General features: G+C 48.7%; 1 long non-coding RNA gene across 14 annotated transcripts in view; it reads left to right on the plus strand.

Moving 5' to 3' along the window:
- LOC144781681 (uncharacterized) overlaps positions 1–27,200 on the plus strand; it is a 315,416-nt gene that overhangs the window by 127,151 nt on the left and 161,065 nt on the right. For 12 of the 14 annotated variants that reach the window (XR_013601036.1, XR_013601043.1, XR_013601034.1 and 9 more), the window contains 3 exons: positions 4,324–4,425; positions 6,952–7,042; positions 23,133–23,223. This is a non-coding gene — a long non-coding RNA (uncharacterized LOC144781681). The remainder of the gene's footprint in view (positions 1–4,323; positions 4,426–6,951; positions 7,043–23,132; positions 23,224–27,200) is intronic. The other 2 variants (XR_013601047.1, XR_013601046.1) reach the window with 1 other exon arrangement.

Genomic DNA, 27,200 nt, shown 5'->3' on the forward strand with positions numbered 1-27,200 from the left:
CTACACAAATCTTTCCTCAAAAATATTTCAGCCACCTCCGCTCCATCCTGGAAAATTTTAGGGTTATCCATCAAGTAGATACCGACAAAAAAGAGGGGTCCAAAACGCGGTTTCCCCATTCAGTCTCCCTTAGGTACTTCAGATAATGCTATAGCCAAAACGGGAGAACAGAATCAGACCAAATTTGGCAGAAAGCTAGATCTTTCTCCAGAAAGTGTGCTATTTGTGATTTGGTGTAAATCCTTTTAGCCGTTTCGGAGAAATTAAGCTTTAAAATATATAGATATCTAGCGACGCAGGGTAACAAGGTACTAAATGGCAAACAAAGCATTCAGATTGGTGGGGTCTGTAGGGCAGAGACCAAATCCGTGGAACAGAGGGCTGTGATTGGCTGGCAACAATATTATGATACGTTTTGAGGCTGCCATTTTACAACTCTAGGACTCTGTTCCCATGTTTTAAAAAAATACCCCCAAAAAAGTAAGGGGGTTGGAGTGGGGGTATCTGGCACCCTGACCCTTTATGAGTTATCCTTGAGGTCCGTGTTTTTTTGTTTTGTCACTTCGGAACCGCAGTGCCCCCCCCCATAAAAAAGTTGTGTGTTTGTCTGTGGATTATTGTGCAGCTGTTGGATGGTTGGCCAAAGCGGAGCTTTGGCCACCTGTGGGGCTTCCATGTGCAAGACTGGATTTGCCATCTGTGGGGAGCTGGGTGCAGGGCCTGGCCACAGACCAGGCCCTGCAGCTCACCTATGCTGCACTTGGCAAGCCTACTTAGGTATAGTAATAAAATATTGCTTTACATTAAAAAAAAAACGTAATAATTTACTGGTAAAAAATTAAAGGTTAAAGTGAAATTATAGTTAGGTGAAAAAGTCAGTTAAAATTTAACATTTTAAACTTTAAAAAAAAACACTGTTCACCAGTTATAGTTAACTCAAGGTACTCACTTGCACCCTCGCTATGCAATGCTTAGGTCCTCACATATTACAAAACTCATGGTATGTTCTATGGCACTGATAACATCACTGATGTCCTCTGTAATTACTTCATTGATGACGTATGGCAGGGGTGCGAGCTATAGATCCTTGACCTTTCCTTGACTGGTGAATTTTAGTGTTTTTTGAGTTTAAAGTGTAAAACTTTAACCCCATGGATGCTCAGCATATTCCCCTCCTGTGCTGAGATTTGATCATTCCCATGTTTCATGACGAGCTGGGCTCGTCATGAGCGTGCGAGGAGGCTACTTCATGACGAGCCCAGCTCGTCATGAGCGTGGAAGGGGTTAACTGACATTTTTGACACGAGTATAACATCAATTTAACTGAAGTTTTTTTTACAGTGAATATATATAATCTCTTCCAAATTAGTCTGTATTGCATTATTTTCAAACTAATGCTATCTGCTATCTGCTTTATTACCTTAAATTTCTTTTAGTTCCGACTGCTTTGGTTGTTGTTGTAACTCAGAGTAAAGAACCCCATGGTCAGTGCTTGCATTGAGACACACACACAGGAGCGCACATACACGCGCACATACACGCACACATACAGACACCCCCGCCGTCGTACACATACACACACACACACACACGCGCACACACACACACACACACACACACGAGCGCCCCCCAAGGCCCACTTACCGCCAATTCAGTGTTCTGTCGCCTCCGCGGGGCTCTCCGTCAGGCATGGGAGCCCCGCGTCACCACTGCTCCTCGGACCAGGAACTCCGTGGGCGTGGGCTTCGCGCACAAGACGGAAGTCCCGCCCCCACGCTAGGTTTCGTTTTCGAGTGCGCGCGCACATATTGCAGTCATTGGCCATTTTAAGAAGGGCTCGCTCTCCTGTTCAGCAGCTCTGTCGCTCTGCTTTCGTATCTTATCACAGTAAAGTAAAGTAATGTTCAGCATAGATTATATGTATATGTCAGGGGACCTCCACACTGATTGTCGGATCGCAACACACAAGAATTTAAGTTAAATATTATGCCTCTGCCTTTGTAAGCATTTTATTTGGAAAGCAAATCCTGAAATACTGAATGCAGAAAGTGACATTTTATTCAGAATCCAAGTGTAGGATGTCCCTCTGAGATTAGAGACATGATTTCCAATGACAGGAGTTCCTGATTTAATCTTAAAGGTGGCATTGCTTTGATTAACATTGTTTTAAAGGATGGCTTTAATGCATGTTTGGTTTGTTTTCAAAACTTTTGAATGGAGTGCCCGTGCCTGAGGTGCATCATCAGAGCTGTGTGAATAATAACAGCTGTGAGCCTGTGCGTGAGGTGCATCATCAGAGCTGTGTGAATAATAGCAGCTGTGAACCCGTGCCGGAGGTGCATCATCAGAGCTGTGTGAATAATAACAGCTATAAACACGTGCCTGAGGTGCATCATCAGAGCTGTGTGAATAATTGCGTCAGCCCCGTGTGTGAGGTGCATCATCAGAGCTGTGTGAATAATAACAGCTGTGAGCCCGTGCGTGAGGTGCATCATCAGAGCTGTGTGAATAATAACAGCTGTGAGCCCCGTGCATGAGGTGCATCATCAGAGTTGTGTGAATAATAACTGTCAGCCCAGTGCCTGAGGTGCATCATCAGAGCTGTGTGAATAATAACAGCTGTGAGCCCGTGCCTGAGGTGCATCATCAGAGCTGTGTGAATAATAACTGCGTCAGCCCCGTGCGTGAGGTGCATCATCAGAGCTGTGTGAATAATAACAGCTGTGAGCCCGTGCCTGAGGTGCATCATCCGAGCTGTGTGAATAATAACAGCTGTGAGCCCGTGCCTGAGGTGCATCATCAGAGCTGTATAAATAAAAACTGCGTCAGCCCCGTGCGTGAGGTGCATCATCAGAGCTGTGTGAATAATAACTGCGTCAGCCCCGTGCGTGAGGTGCATCATCCACATTGCTCAGGTCATCCAAATTCCTGCACTCTGTACCACACTGCTTTCAAGAACAGCAGACTATTGCACACACTCTGACTGCTCACCAATTCAAAGTTTGCTAAAAAAGTTATGCAATGCATTGTCATACACAATGCCAATAACTCAAACTTTAATGCTGCGAGACCTATTGCATTGTAAATGCTTGTTGTTTTTGTTACCCTGAGTGGGACGTGTATGCCCAGACATGGGTCCCGTGCGCTCCATGCCACTGGAGTCAAGCTATCCTGGCTGATGAGGGCTGAAAGCCCGAAACCGGTCCTAAGATACTTGTTTCCAGTCCAGGAGGACCTGGCCTGGCAGTTCGGGCTGGACTGTTCCCATTGGGCGCAGGGTCAAGACTTAATTGCATATGGCTGGGTCCAAATTGGAATGGCATGGTGAGCAAAAAACTCTGGATATAGGCCCAGATCTCTGTACTGGGGTGCATGTATTACATTGTTCTTCATTCTGTCCATCAATTGTTCTTTTTGCAAGGGACGAGGAATACAGCACCTCTACAGCACCCCCAAACCCAGACATTTCACAAGGTAAAAGCTGGTGAAATCTGGTACATGGAAGGGTGGAAAATGGGGAATTATCAGAGTTAGTCAAACACTGTATTTCCCAGAACCCACAATAATTTCTAATTCTTCGGGGGAGTCTCAGGGTATAGTTTGTAATTCTGCGGTATTTCTGTATCCTAAATTGCAGTACCCCTGGTATTGGTAATTAAGAGAGTGGGAATACTGATGTAGTGTCCCCCTGTAACTGGTGGGGAAACAAAGCATATGGAGCTCCTCTCAGGGGACTTGTCGGGTGAGTCTCCACCAGAGGAAAGCATGCACTGCTTATCAGAATGGTAAATCGAGGACGGGGTATCCCAGGGGTTCTTCGCCAAAGACTTTGATTGGAAACAAATATATACTTTTTGAAAACATTTTTGAGAGCCTTGACTTTGGAGACAGTCATTGTAAAGTACACCATCTCTTATACATGACTATGTTGCACTTTAATTACCACCTTGTAAGATCAGCCACTTGCAGGGTGTTGACGAGGGTGCATACATTAAAATGATTCTTCACAGCTGTCCAGTAAGGCCATACTGGATTGGCGATAAAAGATTCTGACACTAAGACTGTATGTGTTATTAAAGGTCAGATGATAAACTGAAATACTGTGAACGTTTGTTGCATGAAATGTCACTGCTAAGGTGTTGTTCGTTTCTGGTTCTTATTTCAAGAATTGGAATCTGGCTGCAGTTTTATGTTTGGTGTTATCCAAGATCTTTTGATTTTGCTAAAATGATATGTATAATATATTTACTTAGAGTTGTTTTCAGCCACCTTTCTTCGTCCATTGTTCTGTTGTAATTCACATCTTGCTTCCGCCCACTACAGCGTGCAGCGTGGTGCAGTGGGTCAGCCTACTTCAGCCACTGGATATTTTAACTTTGAGTGACTGCATTTTGCTCTGTCACAGTGAACACATCCACACACCAGGTAGCGCCCTTCAGTGCCAGTGTTTTTTGGTTGTTTTTGCTTTATAATGACTTTAATGTTGCTTTAGTTTAGAGCCTGACCTGAAAACAGTGAAAACAGGCCATATTCTATGCTTTATTAGTTCCTGTCTCCTGCCAGTTCTGTTGTAAATTCCATTTGGAATCTCCTTTGTTTATCTGACTTCTGGTATTTCACAGCATTACAGATTGCATCCATTGGAAACTGTTCTGTAATAAGCTAGCCTCTTTACTATGGATGCAGTACAGAAACCAAAAACTTCAACATTATAGATGTAAATTCATAAGCGGATAATTCTTCAGAACACATTTATTCTGGACTTAACTTCACCAGTGGTTCTTCAACAAACATTACCCTGAAAGAAAACAGGACTTCATTGTTTTTTATTGGCAGCATGTGTTCTTTATTTTTGTATTTCTTTCTTTCTTTCTTTCTTGCCTACTTTCTGCCCTTGCTTTTCACAATTTTTCTTTCTGCTTTCCTCTTCTTGCTTTTTTTCTTCTTTCGTTCCTTTATGTCATTGTTTCTTTCATTCCTTTTTCCTTCTTTTGTTTCTGCTTTCTATCTTGCCTTCTTTCCTTTCTTTTCTTTCTTTCCTCTTTCATTCATTCTTTCTTTCCTAATTTCTTACTTGCTTTCTATTTTTCCTATATCCTCTTTTTTCTTTCCTCTCTCTGTTTCTTGCCTTTCTTTAATTTCTTTCCTGTCTTATTTCCTTCCTTTTTCCTTTTCTTCGTCCTTGCTTTATTTCCTTCTTTCTTAGATTTTTTCATTTTTTTCCTTCCTTGCATACTTTCCTGCCATTCCATTTTCTGTCTTTCCTTCTTTATCTTTCAGCCTTTCTTTCTCTTTCTGTCGCTCTCCTTCTCTTTCTTTACTTCATTTTCTTCTCTGCCTCCTTCATTTCATTACTTCTTTCTTTATTTCTCTCCTTTCCTTAATTTATTTTGTTCTTTCTTTCCTTTGTTTTTCCTCCCTTCCTTCTTTCCTTTATTTTACCTTCTTTCTTTTGTTCTTTCCTTCCTTCTTGTCCTCTTTCCTTCCCTCTATCTTGCCTTTCATTCTTTCCTTCTTTCTTGCTTTCCTTCTTTCTTTATATTTCCTTCTGCTATTTTCCTATTTCATTCTCCTTTTCTTTATTTTCTTTCTTTTTTTCATTCCTTTATTTATCTTCTTTCGTCTTTCTTTTTTCCTTTCTTTTTCTTCACTTCCTTATTCTTTCTTCTTTTCTTCCTGTTTCTAACACTCCTCTTTCTTTCTCTCTCTCCCTCATTACCTCTCTCCCTCCCTCACTCGGCAGAACTATTGCCATTTTTTGGTTTGTGTTAAACAAAACCTTTTGTTTTTACAAAAATTATGTGTATGACATAGTTATGTTTAGGAGCTTTTATCCACAATTCATCTATTTGTCTCTTGTTGTGTCATTCACATTTTTCTACAACCCACTCACGCATACATCAAGGGGCAATGTGCCAGACCACTCCAGCCATTGGCTGACTTCACTATGAGTTACTATATGCTGCCCTTCCACAAGGGAAGCACAGCCATACAGAAAGTAGTTCCTTTCAGTGCCAGGAAGTAACATGGTAATATGTTTTCTTTTTTAGACCAAAACTATTTTTGCCTTTAGTCAAGGTTTTTTTTTGTTAGATTGATGAATGCACAGCAGCTTCCCAAACATTAAATCTTGGGAAAAACCATAGCAAAACAAGATTTGACAAAAAGCTGGTGGACAATGCCAGACCTAATGGCTTTGCCAGTGCATGTTTCACATTGTCATGTTGAATATTCATCCCAGTAATTATTAATTTTTCAACAAATATTTCGCAGCCCATAGCCCCTATGTAGATCGATGATATGTCTGACATCCATAACAGGTCCTCCATTTTAAAGTGCTTATGTGTACAGTACAACCTTAGGTGTGGCTTAAAGTGTCACACAATACCTAGAGTGCTTAGGTATTATGGCTACCCTTCAAATAACTAATGTGAGAGGTTTAGCCCCAGATTTCATTGTGTGCTGAGTGTTTTTGGGGCATGAGCTCGAGTTCCAACATGCCTTACTCCCTGGGGGCAAATTGTGTACTGTGTAAATGCTGATTGCACAAATGTAACATTTACTCCAGCCAAGCTGTTGATCTCCTAATAAGAGATGAAGTGGAACTTGCCCACGTTTCCCCTGTTCCAGCGTGTTCAAACTTATGTCCTAGTTTATTTTTTATTTTTTATAATCCAGTTTCATCCATAAATGTTTCCTGCATCTATAGTATAGGGTGTGTCTCCCTGGGCTGTGGCACAGACAGAGTTAAAAACGGTGGAGTCGAATGTTCACAAATCGAATTCCCTTCAATGTAAAAAGTTTATTTCAAGCAGGGCTTTAACTTTTTTGCCTCCGACTCTGAGCCTGTGTCCTAATGATCAAAACCTTTTGTGCAGGCGAATTGGAAAGTGATAACACAGACTGAGAGGCCTCCGTTCACGTCTAAAGCATGTGCTTGTCTTTTTTCAGGAGCAGTTTCTGATCTGCTTGAGAAGCACAGTTTCCCACCGAACATCAGTGCAGATGGAAGAGAAAGGACTAAGGACCATCGTACAGAAAGGTACTTTAGATGGTTGCATTGTATGGTATTGTAGCATTTGGGATCACATTCACACTGCTTGACACCATCTGAAAGTAAACCTGCATTACTGAATCGTAAACTTTTATTTTTCTTTCTGCATGTTCAATGTAGAGTTTAAAAAAGAAAGCATTCTTTGAATGTAACAGTTGTTACCAACCCCACTCACATGATATAATGTTAATATTGCACCTAGTCTCTTCATTAAATGAGTAAGAACGTTGGCCTCCTTTATGAGTTTAGTGTGATTCCTGTTTCGGCCTGAAACACTGTTTTGGAAAAATCCAAGGGACGAGGAATACAGCATCTCTGCAGCACTCCTACACCCAGATATTTCACGAGGTAAAAGGTGGTGAAATCTGGTGTATGGAAGGGTGGAAAATGGGGAAGTATCAGAGGTCATCAATCACTGTATTTCCCAGCACCACAGTAATGACCAATTATTCAGGGGAGTCTCAGGGTACAGTTTGTAACTCTGCGGTATTCCTGTGTCCTAAATTGCGGTCCCCATGGTATTGGTAATCTTGGGAGTGGGAATACCGATGTAGTGTCCCCCTGTAACTGGTGGGGATGCAAAGCATATTGAACTCTTCTCAGGGGACTTGTTGGGTGAGTCTCCACCAGAGGAAAGCATGCTATGCTTACCAGAATGCTGAAATCGAGGACCGGGTGTCCCTGGGATTCTCCTCCAAAGACTTTGATTGTAAACAAATATATACTTTTTGAGATCCTTTTTGACAACCTTGACTTTGGAGACAGGCATTGTAAAGTACACCATCTCTTATACATGACTATGTTGCACTTTAATTACCACCTTGTGGGATCAGCCACTTGCAGGGTGTTGACGAGGGTGCATACATTAAAGGGAATCTTCACAGCTGTCCGATAAGGCCATACTGGATTGGCGATAAAAGATTCCGACACTAAGGCTCTTTGTGTCATTAAAGGTCAAATGAGAAAATGAAGTATTGTGAAAGTTTGTTGCATGAAATGTCACTGCTTAGGTGTTGTTTGTTTCTGGTTCTATTTTAATTCATTGGACTCTGCCTGCAATTTTAGGTTTGGTGTTAGCCAACTCCTATTGATTTTACTAAAAGGATATGTATAATGTATTTATTTCAAAGGGTTTTCAGCCACCTTTCTTCGTCCATTGTTCTGTTGTTATTCATATCTTGCATACGCCCACTATAGCAAGCAGCGTAGGGCAGTCGATAGCCTACTTCAGCCATTGGCTATTTCAACTTTGAGTGTCTGCATTTTGCTCTGTCACAGGGAGCATACCCAAACACAAGGTAGTTCCCTTCAGTGCCAGTGTTTTACTTGTTTTTACTTCATAATGACTTTAGTTATGCTTTAGTTTTTAGAATCTGACCTGAAAACGGGCCATATTCCATGCTTTATTAGTTCCGGTCCCCTGCCAATGCTGTTCGAAATTCCTTTTGGAGTCTCCTTTGTTTATCTGTCTTTTGGTATTTCACAGAAAAACAGATTGCATCCTTTGGAAACTGTTCTGCAACAAGATAGCCTCTTTTTACTATGCATTCAGTACACAAACCAAAAACTTAAGTTTTATAGATGGTAATTCATTAGCGGACAATTCTTCATAACACATTTATTCTGGACTTAATTTCATAAGTGGTTCTTCAACAACCGTTGCCCAGAAAGAAAACACGATGGTATTGTGTTGTATTGGCAGCACTTGTTCTTTCTTTTTCTTTGTTCCTTCTTTCTATATTTCTTTCTTTTCTCGCCTTCCTTCTTTCCTTTCTGTTCACCATTTTTCTTTCTTTTTTCTTTCTTTCTGCTTTCCTCCTCTTATTGCTTTTTTCTTCTTTTGTTCCTTTGTCATTCTACCTCTCTTTCCATTATATCCTTCTTTCTTTCATTCCTTTGTCCTTCTTTTGTTTGTGCTTTCTTTCTTGCCTTCTTTCATTTCTTTACTTTTTTTCCTCTTTCATTCATTCATTCGTTCTTTCCTAAATTCTTGCAAGCTTTCCTTTTTCCTATATCTTTTTTCTTTCCTCTCTTCCTTTCTTGCATTTCTTTAATTTCTTTCCTGTCTTCTTTCCTTCCTTTTTCCTTTCCTTCTTACTTGCTTTCTTTCATGCTTTCCTTCTTTCTGATATTTTTTTAATGTTTTCCTTTCTTGCTTTCTGTCCTGCCTTTCTGTTTTCTTTCTTTCCTTCTTTCTTGTACAGTCTTTCTTTCTCTTTCTGTCTCCTTCTTTCCTTCCTTTTCTTCTCTGCTTCCTTTATTTCATTACTTATTTATTTTCTTCTCTCCTTTCCTTCATTTCTTTTGTTCTTTCTTTCCTTAATTTTCCCTCCGTTCCTTCTTTCCTTTATTCTTCCTTCTTTCTTTTCTTCTTTCCTTCCTTCTTGTATTCTTTCCTGCCTTCTATCTGGCCTTTAATTCCTTCCCTTTTTCTTGCTTCCCTTCCTTTCTTTGTTCTTTTCTTCTTTCTTTTTATTTCCTCTGCTATTTTCTTATTTTGTTCCTCCATTTCTTCTTTCCTTTATTTTCTTTTTTGCTTTCTTTTTTCATTTCTATATTTATATGTTCGAGGCATGTGGGCTGCTAAATTCATATCTTTTGCATAGATCGCCGCCTAGTGTTGGGTCCGGATGATCGCACATTGTTGTCCTGGAAGAGTCTTCGAAGTATCCTGAGATAGGTGGCTCCTCCCCTGGACTACAGTGCGCATGGGCATCGGCTCCATCCCCAGATAGTTTTTTTCCGCCATTGGGTTCGGATGCGGTCTCGACGTCTCTCTGTCGGAACCGAGAAAACTTGCTTCTTTAAGGCCAAAAGGCCTTCGTTACCTACGTCGGTATTGTTTGCGTACGGTCTCGAGTTTCTCCCGTCTCTTTGAGGCGGAATCTGCGGAGCCGAGTTACTCTTCGGACATCGAGGCCTTCTCATCGCAGCAAGACCACGACTTTTTCAACATGGACCGGAGCCCGTTTAAATACTGTCCCGTCTGTGGGTCCAAATACCCACATATCGACGTGCACCCGGTCTGCAATAAATGCCTCTCGCCGGACCATAACGAGGAGAACTGCATGGCCTGCTCCAAGTTCAGGTCAAAGAAAACGCTCAAGCTTCGGCGCGCGGTGCGCCTCGAGGCCCAGCGGGCGGCCCCGGCACCCGATAACATCTTCGACGGCCCAGAAGAAGAGAGCCTAAGCCATCGTCTTCAAATCTCTCCACCTGCGACGGAGGTCGAGGCCGATCCCGAAGAAGACGACGGGGTCATGGAACAAGACCTTGAATACGTCGACGAGGTAGGGGACGACGAAGAAGTTTATGGGGCCGCGGAAGATAGCTCAGGGGATGAGCTATGCCCCGACAGTTATACGGATCAGGCTCAGGTCACGGGATCGCCACTCGGCCTTACCCAGGACCCTGCACTGCAAGCCACGGCCCCGCCTTCAGGCCCGGCCACGGACATACCTGCGGGGGCTACGCAGCCCGTATCGAAACCGAAACTGAAACCAACGGTATTGACTGCACCTAAAATGGCCGACGCCAAATCGAAACCGAAACTACCGGATTCGAGTGCACCTAAGATGGCGGACGTTCCATCTAAAACACCGAAGCCTGCTACCTCATCGGCTCCGTCGACCTCCGGGCCACCGAAGTCGAAGAAGACTGTCGACTCAACAGTGCCGAAGTTATCGGCGGGGGATGCGTCCTCAAAGAAGGTCGTCCGTCAAGGGTCGACCGGAGCGGCGCAGGCGAAGTCCGCAAAAGTCGTCGACAAACACTCGGTGCCGACAGGGGCACCGTTAGACGGACGCATGGTCGAGGCGGAGTCTACGAAATCCATCGGATCCAAAAGCGGAGGCTCGATTCATAAGTCCAAGGACTCCGTGTCTAAAGCTGCGGCATCGACGTCTAAGCCTCCAAAAGAGCCCCAGAAAGTCGGGGGCGGCGGCCCGTTGGCGGCCTCCTCGTCGGCGCCAGGTGCCTCGGCGAGTGGTGCATCACAAATCATTAGTTCATTGCAACGGATTAGTGAGAAGGCTACTGCGACGTCGGCTTCCGCGCCGTCGCACCAGAAGACGCTAGACGTGCCTGCAAAGCCTACTGCCAAGCTTTTATACATTCTGCCGCCGAAGGAAGCCCCGAAAGCCTTTGCACCAAAGACGGCGCCAAAGACATCAGAATCTTCCACGTCTGGCGGACTATCGGGTCGACAACACGACTCAGGAGAAGAATCTGAGCGGTATATCGACGCGGACACTGGCAAGTTGACCCTTTATAAGCGGAAAATCACTTCCCAGCCAGTCGACTCCTATGTTATTCCACTAAAAAAGAAAAGGCCTACACAGGACATTCCTGCCCTGGTTGAACCTATCCAGCCTCCGCCTAGGAGAAGTCCAACACCTTCCCCTGACCACTCTGGGGGAGAGGAGGAGGGACTAGATGACCAGTACAGTTTCCCCATCAATGACCCTGATGCACAACAGGATTCCTATGATGACACCGGTGACCAGGGAAACCAACCTGTGGGGCAAGACCCACAGCTTTTCAGTGCACGGACATCCCCAACAGAGGATTCTGCAGGATTTCATGCACTAATCGAACGGGCAGCTGCTAATCATGACGTGGACATGCATGCTGACCCAGTGGAGGAAGATTTTCTATTTGACACTTTTTCTGTCTCTGAAAGAACAGTGAAGACACTTCCTATGCTAAAAGGGGGTCCTTAAACATGCTGCAGAGATCTTTAAGGAGCCTACCAGAGCGAGAGTGGTCAACCCACGCATCGAGAAGAAATACAGGCCGGCACCTGCAGACCCAGCATATATTCGGGGACAGTTGCCTCTTGACTCTCTTGTGGTCGCAAATGCCCGCAAACGGGCGAACTCCCAAACGACTGGTGAAGCTCCTCCCCCAGACAAGGAGTCTAAAGTGCTTGAGGCAGGGGGCAAAAGAATAGCTGCGCAGGCTGCCAATTTCTGGCGTATAGCAAACACACAGGCGCTATTGGCACGTTATGATAGGGCGCATTACGACACCCTAGAGCAACTTTTACAACACCTGCCTACGCAGTTTCAAGAGGGTACCAAACTGCTCATAGAGGAGGGAAAACTCATCTCCAACGCAGCAATAAAGTGTGCACTTGATGCCGCAGACACAGCAGCTAGGGCTATTAACACTAGCGTCATGCTAAGACGACAAGCGTGGCTACGCATATCAGGGTTTAAACCAGACATTCAAACAACCATACTCAACCAGCCCGTCAATCCTGATAGACTGTTTGGTCCTGATGTTGACACCACCCTCGAAAAGATTAAGAAAGACAACGAAACAGCTAAGTCTATGGGGGCCCTTCAGTCACAACAATTCCGGGGCAACACTTTTCGTCGCTCAGGTGCACGTGGGGTTACCCGAGGACAGATGGGTCAACAATCACAGTTCACTAGAGGTGGAGCACAGTCCTCGTACCCCAAGCAGAATAAAGGGGGTTATCGAGGAAACAGCACCAGGGGCCGTGGCAGAGGAAACAACAACTCCCGTTCCTCTGCCCCAAACAAACAGTGACTCTCTGTCACTGCCCCCCGACCATTTAACACCTGTCGGGGGGAGACTCCAGCAGTTCCTGCCAGTCTGGACAAACATCACCACAGACAGGTGGGTAAGACAACTTGTCCAGTACGGTTATTGTCTAGAGTTAACGTCCACTCCACCCAACATTCCACCAAGGCAACGACCTATGTCCGCAGAGCACTTGCACTTATTGCAGCAAGAAGTAGTGGTGATGCTGCAAAAAGGCGCAATCGAGCTCGTGCCAGTGGAGGAGGAAGGCACAGGGGTCTATTCCCTGTACTTCCTTATTCCAAAGAAGGACGGATCCCTCAGACCCATTCTAGATCTGCGCCCCCTCAACCTGTATATACTGTCAGAACATTTCCATATGCTTACACTGCAACAGATTCTTCCCTTGCTGAACCAAGGGGACTTCCTAGCAACCTTAGACCTCAAGGATGCTTATTTCCACATACCACTACACCCGTCCCACAGAAAGTATCTCAGGTTCACTATCCAAGGCAGGCATTATCAGTTCAAAGTCCTACCCTTCGGAGTGACCACCGCCCCCAGAGTGTTTACCAAGTGTCTGGCGACGGTAGCGGCGCACCTCAGGAGGCAGAACATACATGTCTACCCCTACCTAGACGACTGGCTCATTCAAGCCAAGTCAGAACAACAGTGCGCCGCGGACATGTCGACCACCATTCACCTCCTTCACAATCTGGGCTTCTCGTTGAACTACCCAAAGTCGCACCTTCAACCAGCACATGTGCGGCAGTATCTGAAAGAAACAGGTTAGTATTAGATTCCTTACCTTAGAATATCCCCAGGCGTCAGTCTGGATCCGGAAACTTTTGCGTAGCAGTACCCCTGCGCGTCGGTAGGCGTCGTCTGCAGGCGTCCCCTGCGGCTCCGCGTCGTCGGCGTCGTGCGCCGTGATGACGTCGCTGGAGTATATAGACGCCGCCTCCGCGCGCTGACGTCAGTTCTTCTTTTTTCCGCGCCAGTTAGCGCAGATCCGAAGAGCAGTACTCCGGTCTTTTGACCAAGTTTTTTGTTAACTGATTGATCTTTACGGTGCCGGTAGGATGCCCGGTTTCAAGAGTTGTGACGAGTGCGACCGCATGATGTCGGTCACCGACCACCATCGACTCTGCCTCCGGTGTCTGGGCGCGGACCACGACGTGGAGTCCTGCGTCGACTGTCGGGCCTTGACTGGAAAAGCTAGGCGGGAGCGGTCCCGCAAGCTTCTCGAACTCCGGTTGTCGGCCCCGCGTCGAGAGCGGTCCCGGTCCGGTCGGAGGTCGAGGGAGCGGTCGAGGGAGCGGTCGCGGAGCCGCCATGGGCGCTCCGGGAGTCGCCACCATTCCTCCGGCTCGTCAGGTAAGCACAAGAAGTCGGGGCGTCGCCATCGCACCCCCGACTCCCCCCGACGCCCGCGTGCTGCGGCCGGGGGCTCGGGTGACCCCACCCCCGCGGTCCCGCATGGGTCGCCGACGCCGTCTACCCCACACCTGTCGGTCCCTGGGGAAGGCGCGTCGCGTGAGGAGATCGAGGCCTTCCTCATTGCTATGAGGGCGAGGTCTTCTCCGGCGGGGCCTTCGGCGCCTGCGGGCCCGTCGGTTCCGTCTGGGGGCCCGAGCGGTTCGGGTGCTCCTGCCCCGGCGCCGCCGGTGGCTCCGGCCCCGGCGCCGCTGGTTCCCTCTGGTTCGTCGCCGGCTGGTCTCCCGGCCTCTCCGGCGTCGGTTCCTGTGGGCCAGCCCGTGGTACCGCCCCCGCGTGGTGCAGCGACTCCGCCGTCGGCTCCGGCCGGCGTCGGGTCCCCGGCACCGACGCCGCGCGGCGCCACCCCCCTTTCCTCCCCGACTCCGGACTCGGAGCCGGACCGGCGTCGGCCGACGCCGGACCCGACGCCGATGGGGCCCGTTGACCCCGATGTCTATATCGTCGACCCAGAATATGGGTATGACGAGGAGGAGTATGGAGAGGGTTGGGAGGGGTCTGAGGACCCTCTATCCCGTGCCTGCCAGTACGATGTGGACTGGGTAGGTGATCTGGGTGATGCCAGTGGCCTGGACGAGTCGCCCAACCCTGGGTTTGTCTCTCCGTCCCCTGTGGCGTCCGAGGCGGGTGCTGCCTATTCGGTGGTCCTGATGAGGGCTGCCAAGGCCTTACACCTTGAGCTCCCCGTCGCGAAGGTCAAACCGAATATCCTGACGGAAGTTTTTAAACCGCAGTCATGCCCCCAGGAGCCTCTGCTGCCGTTTAATGAGGCCCTGACGGATGTCCTTCTGGGCACCTGGTCCAGGCCCGCCTCTGGTGCGCCGGTTGACCGGAACGTTGCCAGGCGTCACCGTCCCTGCGCGGACGACCCTGCCTTCCTGTCCACCCATCCCTCCCCGGAGAGTCTGGTGATCCAGGCCTCCACTTCGCAGTCCGCATTTCCGTCGGCTCCGCCCGACCGGGAATCAAAGAGGTACGACCAATTTGGAAAGAAAGTGTTTTCCTCTTTGAGTGCTGGGCTGCGGTCTTGTAACACCGCGTGCCTCTTGGGCCGCTACACCCACTCCCTGTGGGATACGGTCGAGGAGTGTTTGCCGCAATGCCCCCAGGAAGTGCGGGACAAGCTCACCCGGGCCTTTGTTGAAGGCCGGGATGCGGCGCGGTACTCGATCCGTTGTGGTCTGGACACCACGGACTCACTGGGACGGGCCATGTCCACTACGGTGGCGATTCGTCGCCATGCCTGGCTGAGATCTGCCAACTTCTCACCAGACGTCCAAAATACGCTTATGGACATGCCATTTGATGGCAGTCGCCTGTTTGGTGACAAAGCGGACCACGCGCTGGAGCGCTTCAAGGACTCCAGGGTCACGGCCAAGTCCTTGGGTCTCTCGACCCAGACCCAGCGCCAGCAGACGGGTTCGTTTCGGCCCTTTCGTGGCCAAGGGAGAGGAGGTCCCACACGTGCTGCCAGCCACGCGGCGCAGAGCGCTCCCCAGCGCGGTGGCGCCCGTGGTTTCCGCCGTGGTGGCGGTAGAGGCCAGCGTCGTGGTCAGTCCACGCCTCCCTCCGCTGCGGCATCCAAGCCTTCCTAGTCCGAGCTTTCGGGCTCACGTGACGCCAGTGGGTGGCAGGGTTCGCCATCACCACTCCCGCTGGCGCGCGATAACATCGGACAGGTGGGTGCTGCAGCTTGTCCGAAGGGGCTATGCCCTCCCCTTCGAGTCCACTCCTCCAGCCATGCCACCGCAGAACCACCGTGTGTCGGGGGACCACTTGACACTTCTGCAGGAAGAAGTTACGGCCCTCTTGGCCAAGGGGGCCATCGAGCGCGTTCCTGGGCCAGAAGTAGGGTGTGGTTGCTACTCCCACTACTTTCTGGTACCCAAGAAGGACAAGGGAGGCCTGCGTCCTATCTTGGATCTACGGAACGTCAACGGCTTCCTCCGGAAGGAGAAGTTCAAGATGTTGACTTTGGCTCAGGTCTTGGCTGCTCTAGACCCACAAGACTGGATGGTAGCGTTGGACTTGCAGGATGCGTACTTTCACATCCCCGTCCTGCCGGCCCACCGGCGTTACCTGCGGTTCACGGTAGGCCACGAGCATTTTCAGTTTATCGTGCTCCCTTTCGGCCTTACCAGCGCCCCACGGGTGTTCACGAAAGTGATGGCGGTGGTCGCAGCTCATCTGCGCCGGTTAGGGGTTTCAGTCTTCCCCTACCTCGACGACTGGCTGTTGAAGGCGGGCTCGCCCCAGACAGTCGTCCACCACCTTCAGATGACGGCAGACCTCCTGCACGAGTTGGGGTTTTCCATCAATGTGCCGAAATCACACCTGTGTCCCTCTCAAAAGCTCCTTTTCATCGGAGCGGTTCTCGACTCGGCGCAGTTTCGGGTTTATCCCCCGGAACGGCGGGTCCGGGATATTCAGGCTCTGATTCCCATCTTTCAGCCGTTATCCCGGGTTTCGGTCAGGTTGACGCTGCGGCTTCTGGGGCTGATGGCCTCCTGCATCCTTCTGGTGCATCACGCCAGATGGCGGATGCGGGCTCTGCAGTGGGACCTGAAGTTTCAGTGGGCCCAGCATCAGGGCAACCTATCCGACCATGTCCTGATCTCGGAGGGCACTGCGAGACAGTTGCAGTGGTGGCTTACAGACCGCGATTGGGTCAGGGGCAGATCCCTCTCCCTTCCCCAGCCGGAGCACGTGGTTGTGACGGACGCGTCCCTCCAAGGCTGGGGTGGCCACTTGGGAGAGGCGGAGATCAGAGGCCTCTGGTCTCCGGCGGAGTCCCGGCTCCATATCAACATGTTGGAGCTGCGGGCGATTCGCCTGGCACTGAAGGCATTCCTCCCCTTTGTCATCGGGAGTGTAGTGCAGGTGTTCACGGACAACACCACCGCCATGTGGTACTGCAACAAACAGGGCGGTGTGGGGTCGTGGACCCTTTGCCAAGAGGCTCTGCGCCTCTGGCAATGGCTGGAACGTCAGGGCGTGACTCTGACGGTTCAACACCTGGCAGGTTCTCTGAACGCCAGGGCGGACGAACTCAGCCGTCGGTGCTCGGTGGATCACGAATGGCGTCTGAACTCGGATGTGGCGAGAGGCCTCTTTCAGCAATGGGGAGAGCCTTGGTTAGATCTATTCGCCACAGAAGAGAACGCGCAATGTCATCAGTTCTGCGCGTTGGAGTTTCCAAGACGGCACTCGCTCGGCGACGCCTTTCGGCGCGAGTGGAGTTGCGGTCTGTTGTACGCCTTTCCGCCTATACCACTTCTGCCCAGAGTGCTGAAGAAGATCAGGCGCGACCGGGCCCAAGTTATCCTTGTGGCTCCGGACTGGGCTCGAAGGTACTGGTATCCCGAGCTACTCAGCATGACAGTCGGTCCCTCGATCCGCCTGCCCCTTCAGGAGGACCTTCTGTCGCAGCAGCAGGGGACGGTCCTCCACCCGAACCTGTCCAGTCTCCACCTCCATGCGTGGAGATTGAGCGGCGACAGTTGAGGCCATTTGACTTGCCTCCTGAAGTCTGTGATGTCATTCTGGCAGCCAGGCGTCCCTCCACAAAGTCGGTATACGCCTGCCGGTGGAACAGATTTGTGGCATGGTGCACAGCAAAGGCTGTGGATCCCCTTTCTGCCCCTCTGTCTGAGGTTCTCCTCTTCCTCCTTTCCCTTGCCCAGCAGGGCTCTGCTCTGGGCACTATCAAGGGCTATCTTTCTGCCCTTTCCGCCTTCTTGAGGCTACCTGATCAGCCATCTTTGTTCAAGTCCCCTATTGTGTTAAGATTCTTAAAGGGCATCACGCACATGTATCCTCCAACTCCGTTCGTGATGCCTCAGTGGGACTTGAACCTGGTTTTGACTTTCCTGATGTGCGCTCCCTTTGAGCCCCTTCATTCCTGTCCTCTCCGTCTTCTCACCTTAAAGACGGCCTTCCTGGTAGCCATCACCTCTGCCAGGAGAGTGAGTGAGCTCCAGGCTCTTTCTATTCAACCTCCTTTCTTGTCTGTTCATCCTGATAAGGTGGTTCTTCGGACTAGACCTTCTTTCCTGCCCAAGGTAGTCTCTGCTTTTCACATTGGGCAGTCCATCACCTTGCCCTCCTTCTTCCCGCCTCCGCATCCTTCAAAGGATGAAGAGCGGCTCCATCGTCTGGACCCAAAACGTGCGCTTTCATTCTATATGGATCGCACACGCCAGTTCCGGGTGGATGACCAACTGTTTGTTGGCTACGTGGGTGAGAAGAAGGGAAGGGCGGTACAGAAACGGACCATCTCTCGGTGGGTCGTCCTGTGCATCAAAGCATGCTACTCTTTGGCTCGGAAGGAGCCTCCTGTTGGGCTGCGGGCCCATTCCACTCGGGCCACGGCGGCTACTACTGCCCTGGGCCGGGGAGTCCCTTTGCAGGACATTTGCCAGGCGGCCACGTGGGCCTCGCTGCACACCTTTGCGAGGCACTACTGCCTGGACAGTCAAGTCCGGAGGGATGGCTTCTTTGGCCGTTCGGTCCTCCAGGACTTTCTGGTGTAGGTTGTATTGGTTCGCAGACCCACCACCGGGGTTGGTATTGCTGGGGTATCTATTCTAAGGTAAGGAATCTAATACTAACCTGTTTCTTTCAGATGAACAAGTTACTTACCTTCGGTAACGATATATCTGTAAGAAACAGTAGTTAGTATTAGATTCCTTACCGCCCCGCCCGTCCTCCCCGTTCTGCGAACTGATACCTAGGGTTAAGGACATCCCTTTCAGGGCCCTAGTTTCAAATGGCACCAGTGTTGGTTCTCACATGGCTCTGCGTGTTCTGGCGCGGAAAAGCTGTGTGCAAAGAACTGACGTCAGCGCGCGGAGGCGGCGTCTATATACTCCAGCGACGTCATCACGGCGCACGACGCCGACGACGCGGAGCCGCAGGGGACGCCTGCAGACGACGCCTACCGACGCGCAGGGGTACTGCTACGCAAAAGTTTCCGGATCCAGACTGACGCCTGGGGATATTCTAAGGTAAGGAATCTAATACTAACTACTGTTTCTTACAGATATATCGTTACCGAAGGTAAGTAACTTGTTCTTCTGGGTGCGACAATAAATACTCTGACTGCTATGGCTCAGCCAAACAAGGTCAGGATAGACAGCATACAGTCTCTAATCCAAAGGTTCAGACTGCAACACTCGCTACCAGCGCGAGTGTTCATGCAGTTGATAGGCATGATGGCCTCCTGCATCTTCATAGTCCCTCACGCAAGGTTACATATGCGTCCGCTCCAGGAGTGCTTAGCAAATCAGTGGACACAGGCTCGGGGACAATTGACAGACCTAGTGTTGGTTACCGGTCGGCGTACAACTCTCTGCATTGGTGGAATCCACACAACCTTTGCAAGGGCTGACCGTTCCAGGAGCCAGTGCCACAGATTATCCTGACAACGGACGCATCTCTCCAGGGATGGGGAGCTCATGTGCTCACTTACACAGTGCAGGGACTATGGACGACGCAGCAACAGAAGATGCACATCAACTATTTAGAACTGATGGCAATCTTCATGGCGCTCAAGTCCTTCAATGTACATCTGTGCAACAAGGTAGTGTTAGTCCGGACGGACAACATGACAGCGATGTACTACATTCAAAAACAGGGAGGCACCCACTCGCCACAGCTGTCTCATCTGGCTCAGAGCATGTGGAAGTGGGCCATTCAAAGAAACATTTTCCTCATGGCAGAACACCTCCCGGGCAAGGACAATCAGATGGCGGATCTGCTCAGCAGATACAGCCATCAAATGCACGAGTGGGAGTTACATCCATCAGTACTCTGCCCGTACTTCCAGCAGTGGGGTCATCCAGAGATAGACCTGTTTGCCACAAGCGAAAACGCAAAATGCCAACACTTTGCCGCCAGGTTCCCTCACCCACAGTCGCAGGGGAATGCGATATGGATGAACTGGTCAGGCAAATTTGCGTACGCTTTTCCACCAGCACCTCTAATACCGCTGGTGGCAAGAAAGCTAAGGCAGCACTCGATGACACTCATCCTAGTTGCTCCAACGTGGGCACGCCAACCATGGTACACCACGTTTCTGGAACTCTCAGTGGTGCCGCATCAAAGGCTGCGCCTAACACCCAGGCTCTTGACGCAGAACCATGGAGACATTCAGCATCCAGATCCGCAACAGCTCAACCTGGCGATCTGGCTCCTGAAGTCCTAGAGTTTGGCTACCTTCACCTACCTCCAGAATGCATGGACATCATCAAGGAGGCAAGGAAGCCCACTACCAGAGCATGCTATGCTGCAAAATGGAAGCGTTTCGTCCTTCACTGTACAGCCAATAACATAAACCCGCTAGATGCATCTATCCCTAACATCATTTGCTATCTGTTACATCTTTACAAGTGCAATCTAGCGTACACTTCCATTCGGATCCATCTATCCGCCATAGCAGCTTATCTTCAGAACAGGCAACATCTCTCTGTCTTCAGAGTGCCTGCCATTAAAGCCTTCCTTGAAGGTCTGAAACGAGTCATTCCCCCAAGAACACCGCCAGCTCCGGTGTGGAACCTCAATGTGGTCCTCACCAGGCTGATGGGACCACCTTTTGAGCCACTGCACTCGTGTGAACTCCAGTTCCTAACATGGAAAGTGGCTTTCCTTATTGCTATTACGTCACTAAGACGTGTCAGTGAGCTGCAAGCGCTCACAATCCAAGAGCCGTTCATACAAATTCATCCAAATAGGGTGGTACTACGCACTAACCCCAAATTCCTTCCGAAGGTGGTGTCACAGTTTCATCTCAACCAAACTATTGACCTGCCCGCATTCTTCCAAAACCCACAAACGGTGGCGGAAAGAATGCTCCATACTTTGGACGTTAGGAGGGCGTTGATGTACTATATTGACAGGACACAACACTTTAGGAAAACAAAACAACTTTTTGTTGCCTTCTCGCCACAGCACAAAGGCAACCCTATTTCCAAAGCAGGAATAGCCAGGTGGATTGTTAAGTGCATCAAAATCTGTTATCAAAAAGCTAAACGTACCTTAACAATACCCCCAAGGGCGCACTCCACACGCAAAGTGGGGGCATCCATGGCTTTCCTGGGGAACATTCCTTTGGAAGACATTTGCAGAGCAGCCACATGGGTTACACCGCATACCTTTACAAAACACTACTGTGTTGATGTGCATTCCAAGCAGCAAGCAGCTGTAGGACAGGCTGTTCTCAAGACACTTTTTCAGGTTTCTGCAGCTGGCACGGGCAACCACCGCTAATGGAGGGACTGCTATATATTCTATGCAAAAGATATGAATTTAGCAGCCCACATGCCTCGAACTGAATATGCTACTTACCAGTATGCATCTGTTCTTGGCATGTAGGGCTGCTAACATTCATATCGCCCACCCTCCTCCCCGGTGCCTGTCGCAGCTGCAGATATACTCTTGCATTCAATCATTAGCATGGACATCCTTTACACTTTTCACTCCATCTCTGCCACAATGGCTAAAAACAATCTGGGGATGGAGCCGATGCCCATGCGCACTGTAGTCCAGGGGAGGAGCCACCTATCTCAGGATACTTTGAAGACTCTTCCAGGACAACAATGTGCGATCATCCGGACCCAACACTAGGCGGCGATCTATGCAAAAGATATGAATGTTAGCAGCCCTACATGCCAAGAACAGATGCATACTGGTAAGTAGCATATTCATTTTTCCTTCTTTCTTTTTTCTTCCTTTTCTTCACTTCCTTATTCTTTCTTCTTTCCTTCCTTTTTCTACCACTCCTTTCTTTCTCTCTCCCTCATTACCTCTCTCCCTCACTCGGCAGAACGATTGCCATTTTTAGGTTTGTGTTACCCAAAACCTTTTGTTTTTACAAAAATGATGTGTATGACGTAGTTACTTTTAGGGGATTTTAGCCACAATTCATCCATTTGTCTGTGGTTGCATCATTCACATTTTTCTACAACCCACTCAAGCATAAATCAAGGGGCAATGTGCAAGATCACACCAGCTATTGGCTGACTTCACTATGAGTTACAGCATGCTGCCCTTTCACAAGGGAAGCACAGCCATGCAGAAAGTAGTTCCCTTCAATGCCAGCGAGTAACATGGTAATGTGTGTTATTTTTTTTAGACCAAACATATTTTTGCCTTCAGTCAAGGTTTTTTTCATTAGATTGATGAATACACAGCAGCTTCCCAATCAACAAATCTTTCCAAAAATCATAGCAAAAGAAGATTTGACAAAAAGCTGGTGGACAATGCCAGACTTAATGGCTTTGCCAGTGCATGTTTCACATTGTCACGTTGAATATTCATCCCAGTAATTATTAATTTTTCAACAAATATTTCGCAGCCCATAGCCCCTATGTAGATCGATGATATGTCTGACATCCATAACAGGTCCTCCATTTTAAAGTGCTTATGTGTACAGTACAACCTTAGGTTTGGCTTAAAGTGTCACACAATACCTAGGGCGCTTAGGTATTATGGCTGCCCTTCAAATAACTAATGTGAGAGGTTTAGCCCCAGATTTCATTGTGTGCTGAGTGTTTTTGGGGCATGAGCTCGAGTTCCAACATGCCTTACTCCCTGGGGGCAAATTGTGTACTGTGTAAATGCTGATTGCACAAATGTAACATTTACTCCAGCCAAGCTGTTGATCTCTTAATAAGAGATGAAGTGGAACTTGCCCACATTTCCCCTGTTCCAGCGTGTCCAATCTTATATCCTAGTTTATTTTTTATTTTTTATAATCCAGTTTCATCCATAAATGTTTCCTGCATCTATAGTATAGGGTGTGTCTCCCTGGGCTGTGGCACAGACAGAGTTAAAAACTGTGGAGTCGAATGTTCACAAATCGAATTCCCTTCAATGTAAAAAGTTTATTTCAAGCAGGGCTTTAACTTTTTTGCCTCCGACTCTGAGCCTGTGTCCTATTGATCAAAACCTTTTGTGCAGGCGAATTGGAAAGGGATAACACAGACTGAGAGGCCTCCGTTCACGTCTAAAGCATGTGCTTGTCTTTTTTCAGGAGCAGTTTCTGATCTGCTTGAGAAGCACAGTTTCCCACCGAACATCATTGCAAATGGAAGAGAAAGGACTAAGGACCATCGTACAGAAAGGTACTTTAGATGTTTGGATTGTATGGTATTGTAGCATTTGGGATCACATTCACACTGCTTGACACCATCTGAAAGTAAACCTGCATTACTGAATCGTAAACTTTTATTTTTCTTTCTGCATGTTCAATGTAGAGTTTAAAAAAGAAAGCATTCTTTGAATGTAACAGTTGTTACCAACCCCACTCACATGATATAATGTTAATATTGTACCTAGTCTCTTCATTAAATGAGTAAGAACGTTGGCCTCCTTTATGAGTTTAGTGTGATTCCTGTTTCGGCCTGAAACACTGTTTTGGAAAAATCCAAGGAATGAGGAATACAGCGTCTCTGCAGCACTCCGACACCCAGATATTTCACGAGGTAAAAGGTGGTGAAATCTGGTGTATGGAAGGGTGGAAAATGGGGAATTATCAGAGGTCATCAATCACTGTATTTCCCAGCACCACAGTAATGACCAATTCTTCAGGGGAGTCTCAGGGTACAGTTTGTAACTCTGCGGTATTCCTGTATCCTAAATTGCGGTCCCCATGGTATTGGTAATGTTGGGATTGGGAATACCGATGTAGTGTCCCCCTGTAACTGGTGGGGATGCAAAGCATATTGAACTCTTCTCAGAGGACTTGTTGGGTGAGTCTCCACCAGAGGAAAGCATGCTATGCTTACCGGAATGCTGAAATCGAGGACACTGTGTCCCTGTGATTCACCTCTAAAGACTTTGATTGTAAACAAATATATACTTTTTGAGATCCTTTTTGACAACCTTGACTTTGGAGACAGGCATTGTAAAGTACACCATCTCTTATACATGACTATGTTGCACTTTAATTACCACCTTGTGGGATCAGCCACTTGCAGGGTGTTGACGAGGGTGCATACATTAAAGTGAATCTTCACAGCTGTCCGATAAGGCCATACTGGATTGGCGATAAAAGATTCCGACACTAAGGCTCTGTGTGCCATTAAAGGTCAAATGAGAAAATGAAGTATTGTGAAAGTTTGTTGCATGAAATGTTTGTTTCTGGTTCTATTTTAATTCATTGGACTCTGCCTGCAATTTTAGGTTTGGTGTTAGCCAACTCCTTTTGATTTTACTAAAAGGATATGTATAATGTATTTATTTCAAAGGGTTTTCAGCCACCTTTCTTCGTCCATTGTTATGTTGTCATTCATATCTTGCATACGCCCACTATAGCATGCAGCGTAGGGCAGTCGATAGCCTACTTCAGCCATTGGCTATTTCAACTTTGAGTGTCTGAATTTTGCTCTGTCACAGGGAGCATACCCAAACACAAGGTAGTTCCCTTCAGTGCCAGTGTTTTACTTGTTTTTACTTCATAAAGACTTTAGTTATGCTTTAGTTTTTAGAATCTGACCTGAAAACGGGCCATATTCCATGCTTTATTAGTTCCTGTCCCCTGCTAATGCTGTTCGAAATTCCTTTTGGAGTCTCCTTTGTTTATCTGTCTTTTGGTATTTCACAGAAAAACAGATTGCATCCATTGGAAACTGTTCTGCAACAAGATAGCCTCTTTTTACTATGCATTCAGTACACAACCAAAAAACGTACATTTTATAGATGGGAATTCATTAGCGGACAATTCTTCAGAACACATTTATTCTGGACTTAATTTCATCAGTGGTTCTTCAACAACCGTTGCCCAAAAAGAAAACACGATGGTATTGTGTTGTATTGGCAGCACTTATTTCCTTATTTCTATATTTCTTTCTTTCTTTCTCGCCTTTTTCTTTCCTTCCTGTTCACCATTTTTCTTTATTTTTTCTTTCTTTCTGCTTTCCACCTCTTATTGCTTTTTTTCTTCTTTTGTTCCTTTGTCATTCTACCTCTCTTTCCATTATATCCTTCTTTCTTTCATTCCCTTTCCTTCTTTTGTTTGTGCTTTCTTTCTTGCCTTCTTTCCTTTCTATTCTTTTTAGGTCTCGTGACCTATCAATGCGCATGCGCATTGAGAGAAGCGAGACTATAGGGCTTTAAACAAAGTTTACCTAACTGCGGCGATTTGGTGCTGTGCCCGTGGCTTTTAGGTCAATGCGCAAGCGCATTGACCTAAAATGCGCGTGCACATCACCAAATCGCCGTCTGTTCCCTCAGCCGCACTCCTCCCACACCTTTGAAGTGAAGCTTAGCTTCACTTCAAAGGCCCCGGCTGCTTCACACCCTCATGCCGCTCTCCCCGCTCCGCCCCCTCCCCTGCCCGCCGTGTGCATTTCTCCTCCCCCCCCTCCCCACAGCAATGCCCTCCGTCTTGTTTCCTTTCTTGTTTTTCTTTCCGGTGAGATATCTTTTCCATCATTTGCGATAATACAGTTCTCATGCATTTTTTAATTATTAGCAGCATATACACAGGCGCCCCTTCGGCGCTTTTGCTCTCAACCCTACTATCCTGTCAGCCGCATCTCTATAAGTTACTCGAAGCATTGCCTGACATGTGCACAGCTTATTCCGGCACCACCATCCTGCCAGACGCTTCTGCTTTGTTCGCCCACCGCATGGCCCTATTTGTGCACATTTTACTTTCGTGCATACCCTTACCCGCAGCCTCTCCTTCCCCACTTCTGCCTTTTCGGGTCTCACACTCACCGCAGACCCCTTCACATGACTCACACCCACCTTTTTTTCAGGTTACCATGCCATTCCCCACCTATCCCCCAGTCATTTCCGGGTAGGACGCGTGCACCCAGTGGACTCTCGGCCTTGGCCCGCTTATTCTGCCAGCCGCTTCTGCTTTGGTCGCCCACCGCATGGCCCCATTTGTGCACATTCACTTTCGTGCACACCCTTACCCGCAGCCTCTCCTTCCCGACTTCTGCCTTTTCGGGTCTCACACTCACCGCAGACCCCTTCACATGGCTCACACCCACATTTTTTTCAGGTTACCATGCCAGGTTACCTCACTCACCCTCAACCCCTCACCCTCACTCACCCTCACTCACCCTCACTCACCCTCAACCCTTCACCCTCAACCCCTCACCCTCACTCACCCTCACCCTCACCCTCACTCACCCTCACTCACCCTCAACCCCTCACCCTCACTCACCCTCAACCCCTCACCCTCACTCACCCTCACTCACTCACCCTCACTCACCCTCACTCACCCTCACCCTCACTCACCCTCACCCTCACTCACCCTCAACCCCTCACCTCCTCACCCTCAACCCCTCACCCTTACTCACCCTCACCCTCACTCACCCTCAACCCCCTCAACCCCTCACCCTCACTCACCCCCAACCCCTCACCCTCAACCCCTCACTCACCCTCACTCTCACTCACCCTCACTCACCCTCAACCCCTCACCCTCACTCACCCTCACTCCCCCTCACCCTCACCCTCACTCACCCTCACTCACCCTCAACCCCTCACCCTCACCCTCCCTCAACCCCTCACCCTCACTCACCCTCAACCCCTCACCCTCACTCACCCTCACTCACCCTCCCCCACCCTCACTCACCCTCACTCACCCTCACTCACCCTCCCTCACTCACCCTCACCCACCCTCACCCTCACTCACCCTCACCCCCTCACCCTCACTTTCCCTCACTCACCCTCAACCTCACCCTCACTCACCCTCAACCCCTCACCCTCACTCACCCTCAACCCCTCACCCTCACTCACCCTCACTCACCCTCAACCCCTCACCCTCACTCACCCTCACCCTCACTCACCCTCAACCCCTCACCCACCCTCACCCTCACTCACCCTCAACCCCTCACCCTCACTCACCCTCAACCCCTCACCCTCACTCACCCTCAACCCCTCACCCTCACTCACCCTCACCCTCACTCACCTTCACTCACCCTCACTCACCCTCACTCACCCTCACCCTCACTCACTCACCCTCACTCACCCTCACCCTCAATCACCCTCACCCACCCTCACCCTCACTCACCCTCAACCCCTCACCCTCACTCACTCACCCTCAACCCCTCACCCTCACTCACCCTCACCCACCCTCACCCTC

This window comes from Lissotriton helveticus, chromosome 9, assembly GCF_964261635.1.
Source record: "Lissotriton helveticus chromosome 9, aLisHel1.1, whole genome shotgun sequence".
Classification (NCBI taxonomy): Eukaryota; Metazoa; Chordata; class Amphibia; order Caudata; family Salamandridae; genus Lissotriton; species Lissotriton helveticus.